Source organism: Prionailurus viverrinus, chromosome D1 (assembly GCF_022837055.1).
Source record: "Prionailurus viverrinus isolate Anna chromosome D1, UM_Priviv_1.0, whole genome shotgun sequence".
NCBI lineage: Eukaryota > Metazoa > Chordata > Mammalia > Carnivora > Felidae > Prionailurus > Prionailurus viverrinus.
This window is the reverse complement of record NC_062570.1, coordinates 34,178,188-34,201,031: the sequence shown is the minus strand read 5'-3', so window position 1 is coordinate 34,201,031 and position 22,844 is coordinate 34,178,188.

Here is a 22,844-nt window from a genome sequence, read left to right as displayed (position 1 = left end):
CAAGAAAAGTACCTGATATTTCTGTGGCTCAATCCTACCATTTCAGATAAATTTTCTATTTCTCCCCCTTGGAATATTTTCCTAGTTTGAAAGAATGTAGAAAGCATTTGGGGCCACACATTACTTTTCTAAATGCAACAGAACTTTCTCAAGTGCGGGTAAACAGTTTTTATTTATTACAGTCTTTTAAATCTAGCATTCATTTTTTTTTCATCTAAAGTAAGTATATTTTGGCTATATATTATTTTATGATGATTTCCAATTGGAGTCATTGGGGAATGGCTTAGAGGCTGCAAGTCTCCATACGCAGTCTCCCCTATAGCTAAGTGTAGCCATTTAACTAGTCTCTGGGAATGATTATCACTACTAGTTCTTGATCTTAACACCATAGGATATTGACTTCCCTGCTCCCTTTCTCCTTCCTACTGACTGGGAACAGGTGGAAACTGGACTGACTACCTGTCATAAATGAACAAGTGAAAGTCAAAAGTTAAGAATTGCATACCCAGTTAGCCTCAGAAAGTCTGGCCATCTTTGGATACATGAGGAAAAAAAAAAAAAAGTCCATTTCAGGCATCTCAGTTATAGTAGGTTAGTCAGTACCCACAGAAATGCTAATTTATTTTAATTTGCATATAAATAATTTAATCTCCATAGCAAGGCTAAATCTACACTGAATTAATATGCTTTGAGTTATTTTCCCTCCATACTAAAATTCTGAGTCTTTCTACTACAAAATATTTGGAGCTTTTAACATAATATTTACTATTTCTCTGACTTCTAAATAAGAAATTTTTTTTTGAAAGTGAGGGAAGAGAATTTCAGTAGTTATAATCTTTATACCTACTACTTTATACCTTTACTACTGTTTTAGGTTAGTTGTAGAGCACAAACCTATAAGCAGTCATTACAGCAGTATCATAACTCTATCAGACTAATATACTTCAACACTGTCATATACAGGCTCCAGAGATCATGTGACTTAACTTTGAGAGACTTAAAGTTGTTTTCTTCTACCTGATAGCTAAGAACCACTTTTACCTCACCTATCAGTTAAAAAAAAAAAAAGATAACGTATTAAATTATGTTTTCTCAAAAAGAAAGACTGCTTATTGCCAAAAATCTAACTAAATATACTATATAGATATTCCTTTAGAGGCAGAAAAAGTATAAATATCATCTGCAATAAGTGAAATTAAATGTGAGCATTTATGCTCATCACAGGAACAATATCTTTCTAAACATAATCTCTGAGAAAATTCCCTCTTAAAGCATCAGAGATAAGGTGCAATTTATATTCATACTTTTTCATCTCATTAGAATCTTTTGTGAGCAATCTTTAGCCTGAAGCATCTGTTTCTGCTTCAAGAAATGCAGTTAGAAAGCAAAATTGAACTATTTGGGCTATCAAAGTTTGCATTAAAGCTGGTAGACAAAATTCACTTTGGCCTTTCAATTAATTAACCAACTTAACTGTTAACCTCATCTCTTACAATGTTAAAGGAGTGAGTTGTTTGTTTCTCACAATTATAACTAAAAGCTTGCATGGGACAAGATGACAATTTTCCTCATCAACTTAATGTCCTGTTCACAGAAGAGAAATATGCATTTATGGGAAATGTGGGGTGTATCACACAATACAATAACTTCTCTTGGACTTTTCAAAATTTTCTATTTTCACCCTAAGGGAAACTTACCCATATCTCCCTTTGTAAATCAATTGATAAAACATGTACAAAATTTCTTATACAAAGTTATATAAAGTCCCTGCACCACCACATCCTTAAAGCTGCATATTAAGTTATTACTATCTAAACCCTTTCTGCCCAATATAATAATACAGGCTGCATTTCAATTATTGGCATCAATATTTTTGAGGTTTTCCACTAAGCAAGGTGCAGTTTCCATATATGTATAATTGATCCTTCCCTGCCCTCAGGAATAAATTAATATTTCCTATTTCACATATTTAAAGGTGTTCATGATGATCACCTTTATTGGGGATTCACTTAGGCTGTTTTCAGGAAGTTTTATGAGAGTGATTTATTGGAAATATCTTACCCTTTCCTCTATACAGTTTACTTAAGATCTAAAAGAGCAATTGTAGTATCAGTTTTAAGTATCATAATTTGTTTGTTTAAAAATACCCCTCTAGGGGTGCCTGGATGGCTCAGTCGGTTAAGTGTCCAATTTAGGCCGAGGTCATGATCTTGCAGTTTGTGAGTTGGAGCCCCGCATCCGTCTCTGTCCTGACAGCTCAGAGCCTGGAGCCTGCTTCAGATTCTGTGTCTCCCTCTCACTCTGCCCCTCCCTTGCTCATGCTCTGTCTCTCTCTGTCTCTCAAAAATAAATACATGTTAAAAAAATTTAAAAAGACCCCTCTTTTAGAGATTTTTTAGAGTTTTATGTTCACATTAAAATGGAGCTAAAGGTACAAAAATGTTTCCGTCTTTTCCCTTCACCTCCCCCTCCCCATACAAAATTTCCCCACTGTCAATACATAATCTGGACTTTTTTTTTAATTGTTTTTTAATGTTTATTTATTTTTGAGACAGAGAGAGACAGAGCATGAACGGGGGAGGGGCAGAGAGAGAGGGAGACACAGAATCGGAAGCAGGCTCCAGGCTCTGAGCCATCAGCCCAGAGTCCCACGCGGGACTCAAACTCACCGACCGCGAGATCGTGACCTGAGCTGAAGTCGGAAGCTTAACCGACTGAGCCTCCCAGGCGCCCCTACATAATCTGGATTTTGATAAAATAATTCACAATTAGGAATATGACAACAAGAAAAATGGTATAATACAAAGTAACCATGGTATGTTACTTTAAGACATTCAATATTCATATGTATTAGTGTTATTTTGATATCATTCTCTAAAGTCCCCAGATAGGAACCCTATTTATAGACCATGGCCCTCAAATACTCTTATGTATATGTCCAAAAAGAACTTCAGAATGAGACTAACTGTGGCATTTCTGCAATACAAGCCCCAGGAAGAAATCTTTATTTCATATACATTTATTCTTTTAACTAATAGTTAAAACATAGAAATCATACTCCTTTTGACACTTCACACCACCCATCTATTTAGAACCAATTCTAATATGTTAACGTTTCCAACTCTTGGAAGAAACATCTGAGTTAAAAAAGACAGAACACACAACACTTTTGTCTGTCACTACTGCATATTCACATTAATGATATCTTCTGATTCATGGACAATATCTGGAGACTGCTAGATATGTTGTTTGTATACTTTACTGTCATCTTAAACTCAGTGTATCTAAAACTGTATCATCACACTGCACCACCTATAAGCCTAATTCAGATTCTTTTAGCAAAATTCCTATCTCTGTCGCTCATATCCCTATTTTTAGTCCTACATGGCTTGAAATATTTTAATCATTCTTCACGTTCCAGTAGCCAACTAATTTAATGTTAGGTATTTTTCACTTTTAAGATTTCTTTCTTTATTTCTTTAAACAAATTCTATCTGTTTTAGTCCTATTGCCAACAAACCTCCCACCTATACCATTCCTAATTTTACTTACCACAGATCTGGGGTCATCACTTTGTACCTGAATTGGTACAGTAATGGTTTCCTTCTTAAGTTCTCATGTTCATTTATCTCAGTCAAATAGAACTTATCTAAAATCTATTTTAACAATATTATTAATTTCCTGAGAAATTATTACCCTTCTCAAGTATTTTCACCTTTGTCATATCTGTGCCTGTGTTTATGGTTATATGCCTTTATAATTCGACTGCTAACTATATATCCAGATTAATTTCAGTAGTTTGGTCATTTATTTTACTGATTCTACAAATGTATCATACTTATTTCATTCTAAGAATTTCCTCTAAGATTTTTTTTCATAGTTCCTATATTCATCCATGACACACACATATATCTCTCACAATGTCAACATTTGAACAAATCACATATTGTCATTTACCTGGGGTATGACTTGGGCAAATGTCTTGACATCTTTGAGCTAGTTTTCTTCTCTTCAGAATAAAATCCACCTTGCACGTTCACTATGTGGATTATATGGAATGATGCATTATGCAAATACTTTGTATCTACATGAAGTATGGAGCCAATAAATGTTAATTTCCTCAGTTATCCAACCATCAAAAAATTCTCTTGGAACTCTTGCAATTCTGTTTGTCTGTACAGATAATATAGAATCAAATCCTAATATATTAAAAATGCTTCAAGCTCTGGCCTTGCTCAAGACTCATTGCATGACCTTTCTCAATGGTACCTTTTAACACTATCAGTCTGAAATGTGAATAACTTAAAGTGTTATAAATTTTTGGCCCCTGTGCATTTTCTCACAAATACTATTTCCTGTTCCTCAAAATTTCTTATCCTGTCTTCTGTCTTTCTCTAATGGAGTAGCTACTACTAGTCATTCAATGGTTAATTCAATGTCACCTTTTCCCAGAAGCCTTTGCACCCTCTTATTTTGATATGTTATTCTTTTTCATTATACAACATTCTCTCAGAACTTTATCCTTAAACTTACAGCATTCTATAGAAATGATCAGCTCACTCTTTTGTGTCTCTTACTGCTCTGAGAGCACATTGAAGAAGAAATCATTTTAGTCATCTTTATGTACCCAGTGTCCAATACACTGCCTGGCCCAATATAAGAATTTTTTAATTGTAAACAGAAAATAGATTTGTTATTGAAATTATATAAAGGGCTTCTGGGTGGCTCAGTCATTTAAGCATATGACTCAATTTTGGCTCAGGTCACGATCACGTGTTCATGAGATAGAGCCCCACATTAGGCTCCACACTGACCACGCAGAGCCTTCTTGGGATTCTATCTTTCCCTCTCTCTCTCTCTCTCAAAATAAACATTAAAAAAATAAACACATAAAGAATTCCATGTGAATATGGAGGAAGAGATTTGAGTGATGTGTCTATAAACAGGAATATTAAGGATTGTGGACTACACCAGAAGCTTAGAGAAGGATACAAACAGATCCTGTCCTAGAGCCTACAAAGAGAACATGGCCCTGTTAACAGTTTGATTTGGGACTTTTTAAGCCTTTCACTTTGTGGTAATTTGTAACTACAGTCCTACATTACTAATATATTTTGTTATAAGTAATATAAAATATAAAAATGTTATTGCTAGAAATTTTGATATTAGCAGATATTATTTCAGTCACATATATCCCAGAAAAAAACTCTATGGCTTTCTATTTTACTTTTGGTCATATTAAATTTTAGGTTACTAGTTACTTTTTCTTCTTTTTGCTGATACATGTCTTAAATAACACCAAACATTTCTTCATCAGAAAAAAATCATAATTTTATAATTGGAAATTTCTTACATAAAAAGAGTATGCTTGAAGGAGTTAATGAAAATACTTCTAAAAGATCTGGAAAACTGTAAAGTTTAAATACCTTGAGAATGGGTGACAATGCTGAAATTTACCTAAGCTGCTGTGTAAATGTTCAAAGTCTTAACCACAGAAAGTGTGGTGAACAGACCATTCCTTCTGTTTATTTAGTGGGGCAACTCTAATCTTGGAAGACAGAAATATCTTCAGCTCAGTCATTGTGCTTCGATTTGTGACAAGATGTAATCTACCTTTCCTTAAGCTTCTTCTTACTTTAATAGCCTTTGGTATTTGTATTGGCAGGAAAATAATAGAAAAATTGCCAGTAAAAAGGGTAATGCTAATCTATGCAAATAATACAGAATTGATGTGTTTATAGTGTGGTCCTCTATCACATGCTTAGAAGGGACCTATAAAAAAAGTGTAGGTAGAGATCTTACTTAGGAAAAAAAAAATGATTGACCACAATCATTCTTCTAACCTCTATTTCACAAGTTATCTTTAGAAGTCCCATTCTGCAGTTTTTATGTAGAGCCAATACTTCCTCACTGAGAAAAACATTCAAGAAACTAAACAGGGCAGTCTGATTTCATTCGTAGTATTCTTGTCTCTCACATTTTAATAATGACAACCGGAAAAATACGTTCTCAAACCACAGATATTTTTTTTAGCCCAGACTGTTCTTGTTAGCTAACTTTTGTACCATTATACCTTAATGGTGTGCTAGTAAAACATTAATGCATGGGGAAGATATGATGGTTTTCATACCTCAAAAGAAAATCTTAAGAAACTCAGTAAGCTAATTGAATGCTTTTACACATCTATGAGTTGTTAGTTTTTATTTATGTTATCACTTTGTGGTAAGTTTTAATGTCAAATTCCATTCAAAAAATACACTTCTGAAGGTGTTAAGAATTGGAGAGCAGCTTAGAAATAATCTGGAAAAATTCTCTCAGGGTCTCTAATTCCCACAACAGAAGCTATCATAGAACTATAACTGTAAGGAAAAAAAATACAAAAAAAAATCTGTCAGTAGAATAATGCAAGCCACAGACTGAGATAAAATGTTTGCAAAAATATATTTGATAAAAAAAACTCTTATCCAAAAAACATAAATAACTCTTAAAACTTAATAATAAGGAAAAAACTCAAACAAGTGGGCAAAAGAACTGGAGATGCCTCATCAAAAAGATGAAAAGATGGCAAATAAGCATATGAAAATATGGTAAATTAAAGCAAAAAATGAGGTACCACTATTAACCTATTAGCATGATAAAAATCCAAAACACTGAAAACACCAAATTCTGGCTAGGATCTAAAACAACAGAGTAACCATTTATTGCTGGCAAGAATACAAAATGGTACTGCCACTTTGGAAGACAGTTTTGCAGTTTCTCATAAAAACTAAACATTTTCCTACCATGCAATCCAGCAATTGCAATCCTTGCAATTTACCCAAATGAGTTGAAAAAATATATCCACACAAAAACCTGTATATGGATGTTTACAGAAGCTTTATTTCTAAACATGAAAACTTTGAAGCAACCAAAATATCCTTCAGTAGGTGAATGGAGCCAACTTTATTTCAGACAAGTCTTCAGAGAGAAAGCTAATGTGCATATAGTATGTATTGTGGTGTACTAATTATTACAAGGATAGTAAGATCACATACAGTGTAAGTAATACAATTTATTTTTCTATACCATACATATTTTATAAAATTTAGTGTGAAAATAGTATATGTCCGATTTTGAGATTCAAATTATTCAAATAATTCTATTTGTCTGGAAGGTTCCTTTCTATGACTTTCATTATTTGTAATGTTAGCTTTATAAGCAAGCAAAACAGAAACAAAAGCAAGGATCAGAGAAAGCATATTTTAATATTTAGAAATCTTTGTTCTTTCTGGATAATGGTGTTTTTATTTATTTCTAATGACCTGAATTTAAATAGTGACTGGACTTTCTCTTTTTTTCTTGCTGGGAAGGGCAATATCTTCACAGCAATTAAAGTCTAAGTCACTTTTTATTAAATACTATTGTCATTTCCACTTTTATACAAATAACATCAAATCAATAATTTTTGTTTCAACAGAATAGTTTTTTTCTCTCTTGTTTTTTTTTGTTTTGTTTTGTTTTTTGAGAGAGAAAGAGAGAGAGAGAGCAGGAGCAGGGAGGGAACAGAGGGAGAGGGAGAGATAGAGAGAGGGAGAGAATCTCATGCAGTCTCCACACTCAGCATGAAGCCCAACATGGGGCTCCATCCTGACCCTGGGATCATGACCTGAGCTGAAATCAAGAGTTGGGCTCCCAACTGACTGAGCCAACCAGGAGCCTCTAGATTTTTCTATTTTTAGAAAGTTTTATTTTTGAACCTACAGGAAAGTAAAATGACTATCCATACAAATACTCCCTTAGATCAGGAGTCTGCAGTTCCATGGACGATTTCAAGTTGTTAACTGCTTTTGTAAATAAAGTTTTATTGGAACAAGGCTATGCATATTCATTATGTAGTATGTATGGCTTCTGCACTACAACTTCAGTGTTGAGAAGTTATAGCAGACACCATATGAGCACAAAGCCTAAAATATTTACTATCTGACCCTTTGGAGTAAAAGCTCTGATTTATATTCACCCATTATTAACATTCTGCTATATTTGCTGTGTCTCTTTATCCACATAAATAAATATAGATGGATAAATTATAGACATATACATACACACATATACACACGTGCATATACATGTATACTTTTTTCTGAACCATTTGAAAATAAGTAGCTAATATGACACTTCAACACGTGTACCCTAAGATCAAGGACAAACTCCTGTATATTCATGACATTATGATACTCAAAATATTTAATAGTGATATGATAATATTATTTAATATACAATTCATAATCAAATGTCTCCGATTATCCCAATCCAGCATCCAATAAAAGATCATGTAGTACATTTGGTATCATATCTATTGAAACTCCATTCATCTATAATGCCCCTTGATTTATCATTCACAGCAATTACATTTTTTACAAAGTCCAAGACAACTGCCTTGTGTTTTACAGTTTTACAGTGATGGTTTCCTCTTGAATATATTAATATTTCTGACAAGGTTATTATACAGGCAATGATTCATAGTTCCCACTTCATCATATGAAAGGGTTTATGATGTCCTTTTGTCCCATGATTGGTGGTTTCCATTACTTGAATAAAATGAGATTTTGTCCATTATAAAGGTATATGTATTTTTTTGATATTGATAATCAATGTGTGGAATGATATCTTGAAACTATGTGAATGTACTGCACAACCACAATTTTACATAATGATTTTATCATGCATTGTTTATCTTGACCTTAATAAATTACTACATTAGGGAACACAAAATGAAAATTCTCTAATTCTATTATTCCTTCTACATGTATGCCCTAGCATTCCTCTGTAAAAAGAGAAGTGCATTCCTTCTCACACTCTTTTCATTCTTAAATTTAATATATATATGTATACATATATATGCATATATGTATACATATGTATATATAATATATATTTATTATATATTACATATTTTATAGATATTTATATATTATTTATTTATATATACATGTATGTATACATGTGTATATATACATATATATATATATATATATATATATATATATACTTGGACTAATGGATTTTTATTTATTCAGTATGAAATTATAATTGTAATATTTTTGATACTTAAATTATGTCAAAGTTATTATTGGAAATCTCTTCAAATTGGCACTTTTGCCCTTTTTCCTTCTCTATTAATTTGTGATATCCTTGCATTCTGAGACAACAGAATATTCTAGGCTTAATTTTTAAATCCTCTCCCCCAAACTTGGTATCTGCTATCCCTCCAATATTCCAGGTTTTAGTGAAAAAATTATTTAGCATATTTTTATTTGGTAACACCAATATCTGAGTGTTGGGTGTACTTATTGATACAGAAGATTTAAAACAGAAATTAGGGATGGGAGCACCTGGTTGGTTCAGTGGGTTAAATCCAACTTGGGTCAGGTCATCATCTCACAGTTTGTAGGTTCTAGCCCTGTATTTGGCTCTCTGCTGTCAGCACAGAGCCCTCTTCAGATCTCTGTCTCCCTCTCTCTGCTCCTTGCCCCCCCTCTCAAAAACAAATAATGAAACATTTTTAAAAAGCTGGGGAATACACAATCTTAGTTTAATTTTTTTAATAGAAATTCTTACCCTTATATCAAATCCGATGATACATGGTTCTTTTTCACCTACTCCCATTCTATAATTTTATCCCCCTTTTCTTACACTGAGACTTAAACACTCAGTAGAATGTGGTCCAAGAACAAAAAGAGCTGCAAAATAAATCTTCAACTTTACTGAATAAATTTGCTTTTGATAGTGGTGTTGATAACATGATCCTTGTCTATCTTGTAAGGTAAATCTAATAAGTAAATACACTGGTTATTTTGAGAATCAAAAACTTTTTTTTAATGTAAAACATTTACATAGTTCAATAGTTAGAACTATAAAAATATACATTCCAAATAGTTTCATTCTCATATCTATTCTTCCTTATTCATATGACCTCAAAAGTGAACATTTTTATTAGTTTATAATTTACCATTCTTTCTTTTTTTAGAAAATATGACTGCATTTGTGTATTTTCCTTGATTTCTTACTAAATTAGCATATCACAAATACACCTTTCATCTTGCTATATTAGCTTGATATTTATCACTTTAATAATATATCCTAGAAATAACTCAATATTAGTTCATAGAAAAAGATTTTCCAATGCTTAAAACCCCAATAAGGGATGAACCATAGTCTATTCAACAAGATCCCTGTGAATTGGTATTTAGGTCATTTCCAATATTTACTGTTAAAAATAATGATGCAATAATTAACTAGTGTGCATTCTATGTCAGATTTATGGAATTATGTACTTAAGATAAATTCCTAGAAGGGAGTCTACACAGTCAAAAAGATAAATGTTCTGTTAGATTTTTTTCCAAATTTTCCCTATATTGTTTCATCATTTCAAAATGCCACTTATTAATGCAGGAAATTCTTATTTTCCCATAACTTCATTACTGTGTTGCTAAATTTTTAAATTATTTCAATCTTACTGGTGAGAAATGGCATCTTAGTCTTATACGTAAATTTATATGTAAGTTTTTCATATGCGAAAGCCATTTTTAAAGCTTCTTTTGAAAAACAATATATAGATACATATATATGTGTCCATGTAATATGGTGTGTGAACCTCAATTGCATAATTTATTGTATATTCGTGTTGTATTTAACCAACTTGCCAAATTCATTTATTAATTATAATATTTATTTTATAATTCTTTAAATTTGTTCATATAATCATTAACACCGGCATAATGAAAGTTTTACTTCTTCCCTTACAACTTTTATTAGTTTTCATTGCCCAGTGCTGAAAAGAGATGGTGGGAATAAACAACATGAAATCAGAGTAAAACATTAAGTATTTCAGAATTATATATGATACCAAGATGTAGTGGGGTCTGGTTCATTTTTTTTTTTATTCAGACTTGCAACCTTTTGTCACTTAGTTCCAGTGATTCATCTGTTTACATTTAATCTAATAATTAAATAATTCTACCGTCTATCTTACTATTTGTTTTATTTCTACTCTCCTGAATTATCTTTGATTAGTCAAGTTTTTTACATTTTTATCATTTGTAGCATTCATCACAATAATGGGAAAAAAAACAAGGCATTTGGGAACTTTTTAGTGGTTAGTTTTGAAGAACTTCAGGTCATTTTCTGATGTTAAAACTAAATGTGCTTGTCCTCAAAAATGTAATTAATCTGATTTTCCTCCCTTCATTTCTAAAAGTTTCCATGTTTCATGAAATATTAGAGCTTTAAAAAAATCATAGTGATCTAGGCCAAAATCTTCAGCAAATTCTTAAGAGAAAAATTTTATTTTATGTTATAGAAACTAGTTAGACGTAGAACACTGTTCTGTTCTGTTCTCCCATCAGAGCTAAGAAGTCTTAATTGTATCCCTAACTGTCCGAAGAGTAGCTGGAGGTAGGCAAGCAAGTCCTCTTGCTCTGTGAATTTACTTCACTGTTTCACTCTTCCCTATAACTCTACATGTTTTGCAATGCCATTACTCTCTATAAATGAGCAGGATGTCAGTTCCTTAGAAACATAAGTCTGGGTGCACCTGGGTTGCTCAGTCAGTTTAGCATTCTACTCCTGATTTCAGCTCAGGTCATAATCTCATGGTTCCTGAGACCGAGCCCTGTGTCAGGGTCAGAGTTGACAGTGTGAAGCCTGCTTGGTATTCTCTCTCCCTCTCTCTGCCCCTCCCGTGCTTGTGTTCTCCCTTTCTCTCTCTTAAAAATCAATAAGTAAACCAAAAAAAAAAAAAAGAAAAAGAAAAGAAAAAGAAACATGAGTCTGGTCTGTCTACCCATATAAATCTGCTTTCCAGATATAGGCTTTTCTACTATATTAAACCCATTGTAATCAAATATAAAATAAAGAAAATAACTTTCTTCAAAAAAACCAATAAACCATCTCTCTATTTCTTGGCGATTTGGCTTCAGTTTAAAGAAGTTTTATTTGGAGATATACTTTACAATCACTTAAAAGTATCACTTTAGCTTGAATCATGTCTATAGACCTGATATAAATTAACCATGCTTTGGCATAGTCATAAGAAGGGAATTGTGGCCAATTTTCTATATCTTTGCAGATGCTCTGTAGCTAAGTCAATCCAGACTGATGATTATTGTGGCCACACTGATTGGTTTTACTGTGCCACTGGCATAATGTTTGGCTGTCAAAAGACTTGCCCTTGAATTATAATATTTTATATTTTCAGCTAGCATAGTCTCCTATATCCAATGATACTAGGAAGTAAAACATCTTTTTTTTAATATGTAATTTTCATTTATATATGATTTATTATCCTTTAACAATGGAAAACCATGCAAAATGATATAAAGCTTCTGAGATTATATTTCCTGGATCTAGATAGATTTAATCTTACGAGAGGAAGGATCAGAAAATAATTGTTTTAAAAACAATTCCAAGAGTTATTTTACCTGTTACATTTTATGCACTCATAGATTTAATAGTATATATATTTAATATATTAATATTAATTATTACTATTATATAAATATACAATATTAATATAAATATTTATATTTGTAATATATATTATATACACTCATATTTTATTTTATTTTATTTATTTATTTTTTTATATTTTATTTTTTTTTCCTTTCTTTTTTCTTTTTCTTTTTTTTTTCTGAAATTTATTGACAAATTGGTTTCCATACAACACCCAGTGCTCATCCCAAAAGGTGCCCTCCTCAATACCCATCACCCACCCTCTCCTCCCTCCCACCCCCCATCAACCCTCAGTTTGTTCTCAGTTTTTGACAGTCTCTTATGCTTTGGCTCTCTCCCATTCTAACCTCTTTTTTTTTTTTCCTTCCCCTCCCCCATGGGTTCCTGTTAAGTTTCTCAGGATCCACATAAGAGTGAAACCATATGGTATCTGTCTTTCTCTGTATGGCTTATTTCACTTAGCATCACACTCTCCAGTTCCATCCACGTTGCTACAAAAGGCCATATTTCATTTTTTCTCATTGCCACGTAATATTCCATTGTGTATATAAACCACAATTTCTTTATCCATTCATCAGTTGATGGACATTTAGGCTCTTTCCATAATTTGGCTATTGTTGAGAGTGCTGCTATGAACATTGGGGTACAAGTGGCCCTATGCATCAGTACTCCTGTATCCCTTGGATAAATTCCTAGCAGTGCTATTGCTGGGTCATAGGGTAGGTCTATTTTTAATTTTCTGAGGAATCTCCACACTGCTTTCCAGAGCGGCTGCACCAATTTGCATTCCCACCAACAATGCAAGAGGGTTCCCGTTTCTCCACATCCTCTCCAGCATCTATAGTCTCCTGATTTGTTCATTTTGGCCACTCTGACTGGCGTGAGGTGATACCTGAGTGTGGTTTTGATTTGTATTTCCCTGATAAGGAGCGACGCTGAACATCTTTTCATGTGCCTGTTGGCCATCCAGATGTCTTCTTTAGAGAAGTGTCTATTCATGTTTTTTGCCCATTTCTTCACTGGGTTGTTTGTTTTTCGGGTGTGGAGTTTGGTGAGCTCTTTATAGATTTTGGATACTAGCCCTTTGTCCGATATGACATTTGCGAATATCTTTTCCCATTCCGTTGGTTGCCTTTTAGCTTTGTTGGTTGTTCCTTTGCTGTGCGGAAGCTTTTTATCTTCATAAGGTCCCAGTAATTCACTTTTGCTTTTAATTCCCTTGCCTTTGGGGATGTGTCGAGTAAGAGATTGCTACGGCTGAGGTCAGAGAGGTCTTTTCCTGCTTTCTCCTCTAAGGTTTTGATGGTTTCCTGTCTCACATTTAGGTCCTTTATCCATTTTGAGTTTATTTTTGTGAATGGTGTGAGAAAGTGGTCTAGTTTCAACCTTCTGCATGTTGCTGTCCAGTTCTCCCAGCACCATTTGTTAAAGAGGCTGTCTTTTTTCCATTGGATGTTCTTTCCTGCTTTGTCAAAGATGAGTTGGCCATACGTTTGTGGGTCTAGTTCTGGGGTTTCTATTCTATTCCATTGGTCTATGTGTCTGTTTTGGTGCCAATACCATGCTGTCTTGATGATGACAGCTTTGTAGTAGAGGCTAAAGTCTGGGATTGTGATGCCTCCTGCTTTGGTCTTCTTCTTCAAAATTCCTTTGGCTATTCGGGGCCTTTTGGGGTTCCATATGAATTTTAGGATTGCTTGTTCTTGTTTTGAGAAGAATGCTGGTGCAATTTTGATTGGGATTGCATTGAATGTGTAGATAGCTTTGGGTAGTATTGACATTTTGACAATATTTATTTTTCCAATCCATGAGCAGGGAATGTCTTTCCATTTCTTTAAATCTTCTTCAATTTCCTTCATAAGCTTTCTATAGTTTTCAGCATACAGATCCTTTACATCTTTGGTTAGATTTATTCCTAGGTATTTTATGCTTCTTGGTGCAATTGTGAATGGGATCAGTTTCTTTATTGTCTTTCTGTTGCTTCATTGTTAGTGTATAAGAATGCAACTGATTTCTGTACATTGATTTTGTATCCTGCAACTTTGCTGAATTCATGTATCAGTTCTAGCAGACTTTTGGTGGAGTCTATCGGATTTTCCATGTATAATATCATGTCATCTGCAAAAAGCGAAAGCTTGACTTCATCTTTGCCAATTTTGATGCCTTTGATTTCCTTTTGTTGTCTGATTGCTGATGCTAGAACTTCCAGCACTATGTTAAACAGCAGCGGTGAGAGTGGGCATCCTTGTCGTGTTCCTGATCTCAGGGAAAAAGCTTTCAGTTTTTCCCCGTTGAGGATGATGTTAGCTGTGGGCTTTTCATAAATGGCTTTTATGATCTTTAAGTATGTTCCTTCTATCCCGACTTTCTCAAGGGATTTTATTAAGAAAGGGTGCTGGATTTTGTTGAAGGCCTTTTCTGCATCGATTGACAGGATCATATGGTTCTTCTCTCTTTTTTTGTTAATGTGATGTATCACGTTGTTTGATTTGCGAATGTTGAACCAGCCCTGCATCCCAGGAATGAATCCCACTTGACCATGGTGAATAATTCTTTTTATATGCCATTGAATTCGATTTGCTAGTATCTTATTGAGAATTTTTGCATCCATATTCATCAGGGATATTGGCCTGTAGTTCTCTTTTTTTACTGGGTCTCTGTCTGGTTTAGGAATCAAAGTAATACTGGCTTCATAGAATGAGTCTGGAAGTTTTCCTTCCCTTTCTATTTCTTGGAATAGCTTGAGAAGGATAGGTATTATCTCTGCTTTAAACATCTGGTAGAACTCCCCTGGGAAGCCATCTGGTCCTGGACTCTTATTTGTTGGGAGATTTTTGATAACCGATTCAATTTCTTCACTGGTTATGGGTCTGTTCAAGCTTTCTATTTCCTCCTGATTGAGTTTTGGAAGAGTGTGGGTGTTCAGGAATTTGTCCATTTCTTCCAGGTTGTCCAATTTGTTGGCATATAATTTTTCATAGTATTCCCTGATAATTGTTTGTATCTCTGAGGGATTGGTTGTCATAATTCCATTTTCATTCATGATTTTATCTATTTGGGTCATCTCCCTTTTCTTTTTGAGAAGCCTGGCTAGAGGTTTGTCAATTTTGTTTATTTTTTCAAAAAACCAACTCTTGGTTTCGTTGATCTGCTCTACAGTTTTTTTAGTTTCTATATTGTTTATTTCTGCTCTGATCTTTATTATTTCTCTTCTTCTGCTGGGCTTAGGCTGCCTTTGCTGTTCTGCTTCTAGTTCCTTTAGGTGTGCTGTTAGATTTTGTATATGGGATTTTTCTTGTTTCTTGAGATAGGCCTGGGTTGCAATGTATTTTCCTCTCAGGACTGCCTTTGCTGCGTCCCAAAGCATTTGGATTTTTGTATTTTCATTTTCGTTTGTTTCCATATATTTTTTAATTTCTTCTCTAATTGCCTGGTTGACCCACTCATTCGTTAGTAGGGTGTTCTTTAACCTCCATGCTTTTGGAGGTTTTCCAGACTTTTTTCTGTGGTTGATTTCAAGCGTCATAGAATTGTGGTCTGAAAGTAAGCATGGTATAATTTCAATTCTTGTAAACTTATGAAGGGCTGTTTTGTGACCCAGTATATGATCTATCTTGGAGAATGTTCCATGTGCACTCGAGAAGAAAGTATATTCTGTTGCTTTGGGATGCAGAGTTCTAAATATATCTGTCAAGTCCATCTGATCCAATGTCTCATTCAGGGCCCTTGTTTCTTTATTGACCGTGTGTCTAGATGATCTATCCATTTCTGTAAGTGGTGTATTAAAGTCCCCTGCAATTACCACATTCTTATCAATAAGGTTGCTTAGGTTTATGAGTAATTGTGTTATATATTTGGGGGCTCCGGTATTCGGCGCATAGACATTTATAATTGTTAGCTCTTCCTGATGGATAGACCCTGTAACTATTATATAATGTCCTTCTTCATCTCTTGTTACAGCCTTTAATTTAAAGTCTAGTTTGTCTGATATAAGTATGGCTACTCCAGCTTTCTTTTGGCTTCCAGTCGCATGATAAATAGTTCTCCATCCCCTCACTCTCAATCTAAAAGTGTCCTCAGGTCTAAAATGAGTCTCTTGTAGACAGCAAATAGATGGGTCTTGTTTTTTTATCCATTCTGATACCCTATGTCTTTTGGTTGGCGCATTTAATCCATTTACATTCAGTGTTATTATAGAAAGATACGGGTTTAGAGTCATTGTATTGTCTGTATGTTTTATGCTTGTAGTGATGTCTCTGGGACTTTGTCTCACAGGGTCCCCCTTAGGATCTCTTGTAGGGCTGGTTTAGTGGTGACAAATTCCTTCAGTTTTTGTTTGTTTGGGAAGACCTTTATCTCTCCTTCTATTCTAAATGACAGACTTGCTGGATAAAGGATTCTTGGCTGCATATTTTTTCTGTCTAGCACCCTGAAAATCTCGTGCCAATTCTTTCTGGCCTGCCAAGTTTCAAAAGAGAGATCAGTCACGAGTCTTATAGGTCTCCCTTTATATGTGAGGGCACGTTTACCCCTTTCTGCTTTCAGAATTTTCTCTTTATCCTTGTATTTTGCCAGTTTCACTATGATATGTCGTGCAGAAGATTGATTCAAGTTACGTCTGAAGGGAGTTCTCTGTGCCTCTTGGATTTCAATGCCTTTTTCCTTCCCCAGTTCAGGGAAGTTCTCAGCTATTATTTCTTCAAGTACCCCTTCAGCCCCTTTCCCTCTCTCTTTCTCCTCTGGGATACCAATTATGCGTATATTATTTCTTTTTAGTGTATCACTTGGTTCTCTAATTTTCCCCTCATACTCCTGGATTTTTTTATCTCTCTTTTTCTCAGCTTCCTCTTTTTCCATAACTTTATCTTCTAGTTCACCTATTCTCTCCTCTGCCTCTTCAAGCCGAGCTGTGGTGGTTTCCATTTTATTATGCATTTCGTTTAAAGCGTTTTTCAGCTCCTCGTGACTGTTCCTTAGTCCCTTGATCTCTGTGGCAAGAGATTCTCTGCTGTCCTGTATACTGTTTTCAAGCCCAGCGATTAATTTTATGACTATTATTCTAAATTCACTTTCTGTTATGTTATTTAAATCCTTTTTGATCAGCTCATTAGCTGTTGTTATTTCCTGGAGATTCTTCTGAGGGGAATTCTTCCGCTTGGTCATTTTGGATAGTCCCTGGCGTGGTGAGGACCTGCAGGGCACTTCCCCTGTGCTGTGGTGTATAACTGGAGTTGGTGGGCGGGGCCGCAATCGGACCTGATGTCTGCCCCAAGCCCACCACTGGGGCCACAGTCACTGGTGTGTGCCTTCTCTTCCCCTCTCCTAGGGGGCAGGATTCACTGTGGGGTGGTGTGGCTCGTCTGGGCTACTTGCACCCTGCCAGGCTTGTGATGCTGGGGATCTGGCGTATTAGCTGGGGTGGGTAGGCAAGGTGCACGGGGGCAGGAGGGGCAGGCTTAGATCGCTTCTCCTTAGGTGATCCACTTCAGGAGGGGCCCTGTGGCAGCGGGAGGGAGTCAGATCCGCTGCCGGAGGTTTGGCTCTGCAGAAGCGCAGAGTTGGGTGTTTGAGCGGAGTGAGCAAGTTCCCTGGCAGGAACCGGGGTTCCCTTTGGGATTTCGGCTGGGGGATGGGCAGGGGAGATGGCGCTGGCGAGCGCCTTTGTTCCCCACCAAACTGAGCTCTGTTGTCAGGGGGCTCAGCAGCTCTCCCTCCCTTTGTCCTCCAGCCTTCCCGCTTTCCGAGCAGAGCTGTTAACTTATGACCTCCCAGACGCTAAGTCGCGCTTGCTGTCGGAACACAGTCCGCCCGGCCCCTCCGCTTTTGCAAGCCAGACTCGGGGGCTCTGCTTGGCCGGCAAGCCGCCCCTCCGCCCCGGCTCCCTCCTGCCAGTCCGTGGAGCGCACCGCCTCGCCGCCCTTCCTACCCTCTTCCGTGGGCCTCTCGTCTGCCTTTGGCTCCGGCGACTCTGTTCTGCTAATCCTCTGGCGGTTTTCTGGGTTAGTTAGGCAGGTGTAGATGGAATCTAAGTGATCAGCAGGACGCGCGGTGAGCCCAGTGTCCTCCTAAGCCGCCATCTTTCCGCCGGTCTCCCACAATTTTCTATACACTCATATTTTAAAAGTAGAATCTTGAATTGTCTCTTTGAATTATGGTAATTAATAATGTTCATCATTTTTTCACTATAGAAATTTATTGATTTCACTAGAAGAATGCTCTTTTTATTTTTTTGCATTCTCTTTTTTTTATGTCAAGAAAGAAGGAAAGGAGAAACTCCTTTAAATCCTTAATGAAGACAGCATAGACTTACCAGAATATGTATTGTTCATAAATCATTTGCATCTCTCCATGCTAAGGTCAATTTGGAGAAAATTCAATAAATCTATTGGTGATATCTTCATAGAATTTATATTTTTATCACTAATTTGGTATTCTAGGTAAAAATTTACTCTTCTCTTGAAATGATTTTTATTTTTATTAGTTAGCCCATTGATTATTTATTCAATATGTATTTAATGAGCAAACACTCTGTGCCAAACTTTGGTAGAATAATGACACTCACCTCATAAAGGCTACAATTCATTAGACCCCCAGAGCATTTATGTAACCATAAGAGTGAAAGGAGCCATGTGTACAGCATACTGAGGGAGCACAGAGGAAGAAACTAACACTCTCATGAGAGAGAGAAATGTCAGGGAAAGTTTTTCATTAGGTAAGAACATTTAATTTAGGTTTTAAAAAATTAAGTTTAAGGGACATCTGGGTGGCTCAGTGGGTGAAGCATCCAACTCTTGATTTTGGCTCAGGTCATGACCTCACAGGTTCATGAGCTCAAGTGCCACCTCAAGTATGTGGAGCCTGCTTGGGATTCTCTTTCTGTCCCTCCCCATTCCCTCTCTCTCTCTCTCTCTTTCTCCTTCTCTCTCTCTCAGAATAAATAAACTTAAAAAAATTAGTTTAAAAAACAAATACATACTTTTTACAAACCATGTATAGATAAAAATCCCTTTGAATATATTTTCTCCCTTTTAGTTGTCAAATATGTTTTAATTTTCTCAAATCATTTTTTGGGAAAACAAAGTGGCTGGTAATGATTTTTATACAATTTTATACTGAGATTAAAATATACGTTAATATTATGTTTAAAAGTAAAATGTTATTCTCAGTGTTCTTTACCTTCCTCTCTCCCCTACTTCCTCTATGAAGCCAGTTTCTTTGTTTTGACAATCCACAAAGAATTTTCTCTGTTAGCTTTTATTTTTCAAGTCTTAATGTCCAAGTGGGGTTTGGATAAATATACAGCAGTGCCCTCTACTGGAGAGAAGCTCTCCAACTCATGTAGAAAATGCCTCTTTAAAGAGTATTAGGAAGAATATATATCTTATTATAGGAAACTAAATGACCAATAAAAAATAAAATAATAAAATAAAATAAAATAAAATAAAATATGCCTACTAAAAATAGTATCATATTATTTTAACTGGACATACTTACAGCAAAACTACTTTGACCTTTTTCCAAAGGCCAGTAAAACTCAGGTACTGAACACAGCTTAGTTTTATATCTCCAGTATGAAGATGAAGTGTAAACAAACCTTCTGCTTTCTTCAGGAATTCTCTTTTGTAAAGGTCTCTCTTTTATTTCTAACAAAATTTCATGTTCAGTTTTTGTTTTTCATTTTATTTACTTTTAGAATGCTCTTCTTCAGTGGAACAACTACCATTCTACTTCCCAGGTAGCCAAATTTTGATGATTATTATTACAACTTTAAAAGTGTTAAATTGAGCAGATTTTTATCACAGTGAATATTATATTCACTGCAATATTTATACTTTTTGACAGTTTTATATTCAAGAAAGGTAAGGTTTACAGTAAGGCAAGAATATATTTTGAAGTTCATCATGGCCTTTAAATAGCACATTTACATACTGCCATAGATATTTAAATTTTGTCCATGGTTAGAAATGTTCTGCATCTCTTTTTTACAGAAATAAAAGTCCTGTTCTCTCATTTAGTTTTCTTATTTTTTACTTTTTTCTTTTACCTTTAAGCATGAAACTTAATATTAAATGAACCGGTATGACAACATAAATTATAAAGTGCAAATGCAAAATTGAAGAAATAAATGATGCCACACCAAGGTCTGAACTTCAAAAATGACATATTAAGAATTTATTGTTTGCCACTGAACTTTTCTAGTACTGAAAACTACTTCTTAGAGATCTGATAACATTTTTTTTGCAAGCTCAATAAAAAATTATTAATTCTTAAGAGAAAATACAAAAAAATATTCTTGACAGTTTTGTTCTATTAGACTCGTAAATGTGTGGTTGCCAAGGGTATGTTTCTAAATTGAGAACTCCAAATTCTCTTCTTTGAATACTGAAGAAACATCAGGTGAAGAAGAGTTGATTTTTACTGTCAAAACATTTCAAACTGAGTAAGAATAATAGTGTTAAGTATACCATTTCACATTTATATGACATTTGATAGTTCATGGATTGCTTTCACATATATATGTACAGGGATACATAATCACTCCATACACAGTTGTTATATAGATTATATATAATACTACATGTGAAAGCAATTTGTTAACTGACAGCTCTATCAGACACAAAGAAGGAACTGGGTTTTTGTGACATTGTTAAACAACCCTAATATGCTTACTCTTACACCAATTCTATCTCTGCTATCTTAACTTACATAATTATATATGACTTTATAGTTTAATTTAGCTAGAATTAGAATACTTTTTTTCCTTGCAAACCAAAGTGTCTTGCCAAACGCAATAATCAAATCCTGGGCAGTGCTTGGATCAATCTGGCCCTTTATAAATACAATCTTTGTCATAAAACTACTGAAATCAAAGGTGAGAAACTTTATTAGTGATATATTTTCAGGAATAGTCTTTGGATATGTCCTGAATGAATGCACTAAACAGGTTTTCAGATTTGTTTAGTTGAGTCTGTGAAACACTGAGAAATGTTATCTTGATCAGCTTGAGGAATGATTAGGTAGGTATAAGTCTATGAAGGTCTTATTCTAAAACAACAGTTAATTAAACTAATTTTGTTACTATTCTGCTTACTTTAAAAAATTTATATTTCTAAGTGTCTATCAGAATCATTTAACCATTGTATTCTTTAAAAAAAAAAAAACTACTATATGGGGAGCCTGGGTGGCTCAGTCAGTTGAGCGTCCGACTTTGGCTCAGGTCATGATCTCGCAGCTCGTGGGCCTGAGCCCTGTGTCAGGCTCTGTGCTGACCGCTCAGAGCCTGGAACCTGCTTCTGCTTCTGTGCCTCCCTCTCTCTGTGCCCCTAACCCACTCTCATTCTGTCTCTGTCTCTCTCAAAAATAAATAAACATTTAAAAATTTTAAAAATTAAAAAATTAAAAAAATATTATGGATTGGATTCAATGGATAAAAATTTGTATGTCTCTGTTCTAGGAATGGCTTGATGTTATTATCCCTCACTTAACTGTGGAGAAAAATAACAGCTCTGTTGAATGCTATATAAATAAATTAGTCTCTTCATATCCATAGTTTCTGTGAATATATGTCAGAAAGAGGCAGCCAAACTAAAGTTCACAATAGTTTAAGAGCATAATTGAGAAAGCAACCTGCTGTTTTATTATGTGACCTGAGTATTTCTCCAAGAGCAGGTAATAAATTGAAAAACAATTAAATTCATTACTGTTGTTATTATTACTTTGCTATGCCGTTGAAGAATGATGAGTTCAAAAGCAACTAAATAAATAAAAAGTTCACTATTTTTTGAACTTCATTGAAATTAATATGAATGGTTATAAGTCTCAATTTGATAAATTTATAAAAGGGTTTGGAAATTAATATTATTACTTCATTTTAAATATTCTTAAAGGAACCCAGAAGTTTTTTTTTTTTTTAAGTTCATTTATTTATTTTGAGAGAGACAGATAGAGTAAGTGGTGGAGAGGCAGAGAGAGAGGAGAACAGAGGCTCTGAAGTGGGCTCTGAGCTGCAAACTCATGAACCGTGAGATCATGACCAAAGCTGAAGTCAAATGGCTAACCGACTAAACCACCCCGGTGCCCCAATTTTGTTACTTCATTTTAGTTGAGTCTCAAAACATTCTGGATAGACAGATATGTCATGTTTCTCAATATCTAGATGAATAGGAGAGACTGTAAATGTGTTTTTAAAAACAAACAGAGCTACAATTTCATGCCTCATGACAAAAGAAAAATAAAATATCCACTGCCTTCTAACCACTTAATCCAATTTTAATCCATTGTCATTTTAAAATTGAAAAATTAATAATTCTATACAAATATGCACATTAAGAAGAAAAAGTTTGTTTTTTAAAAAT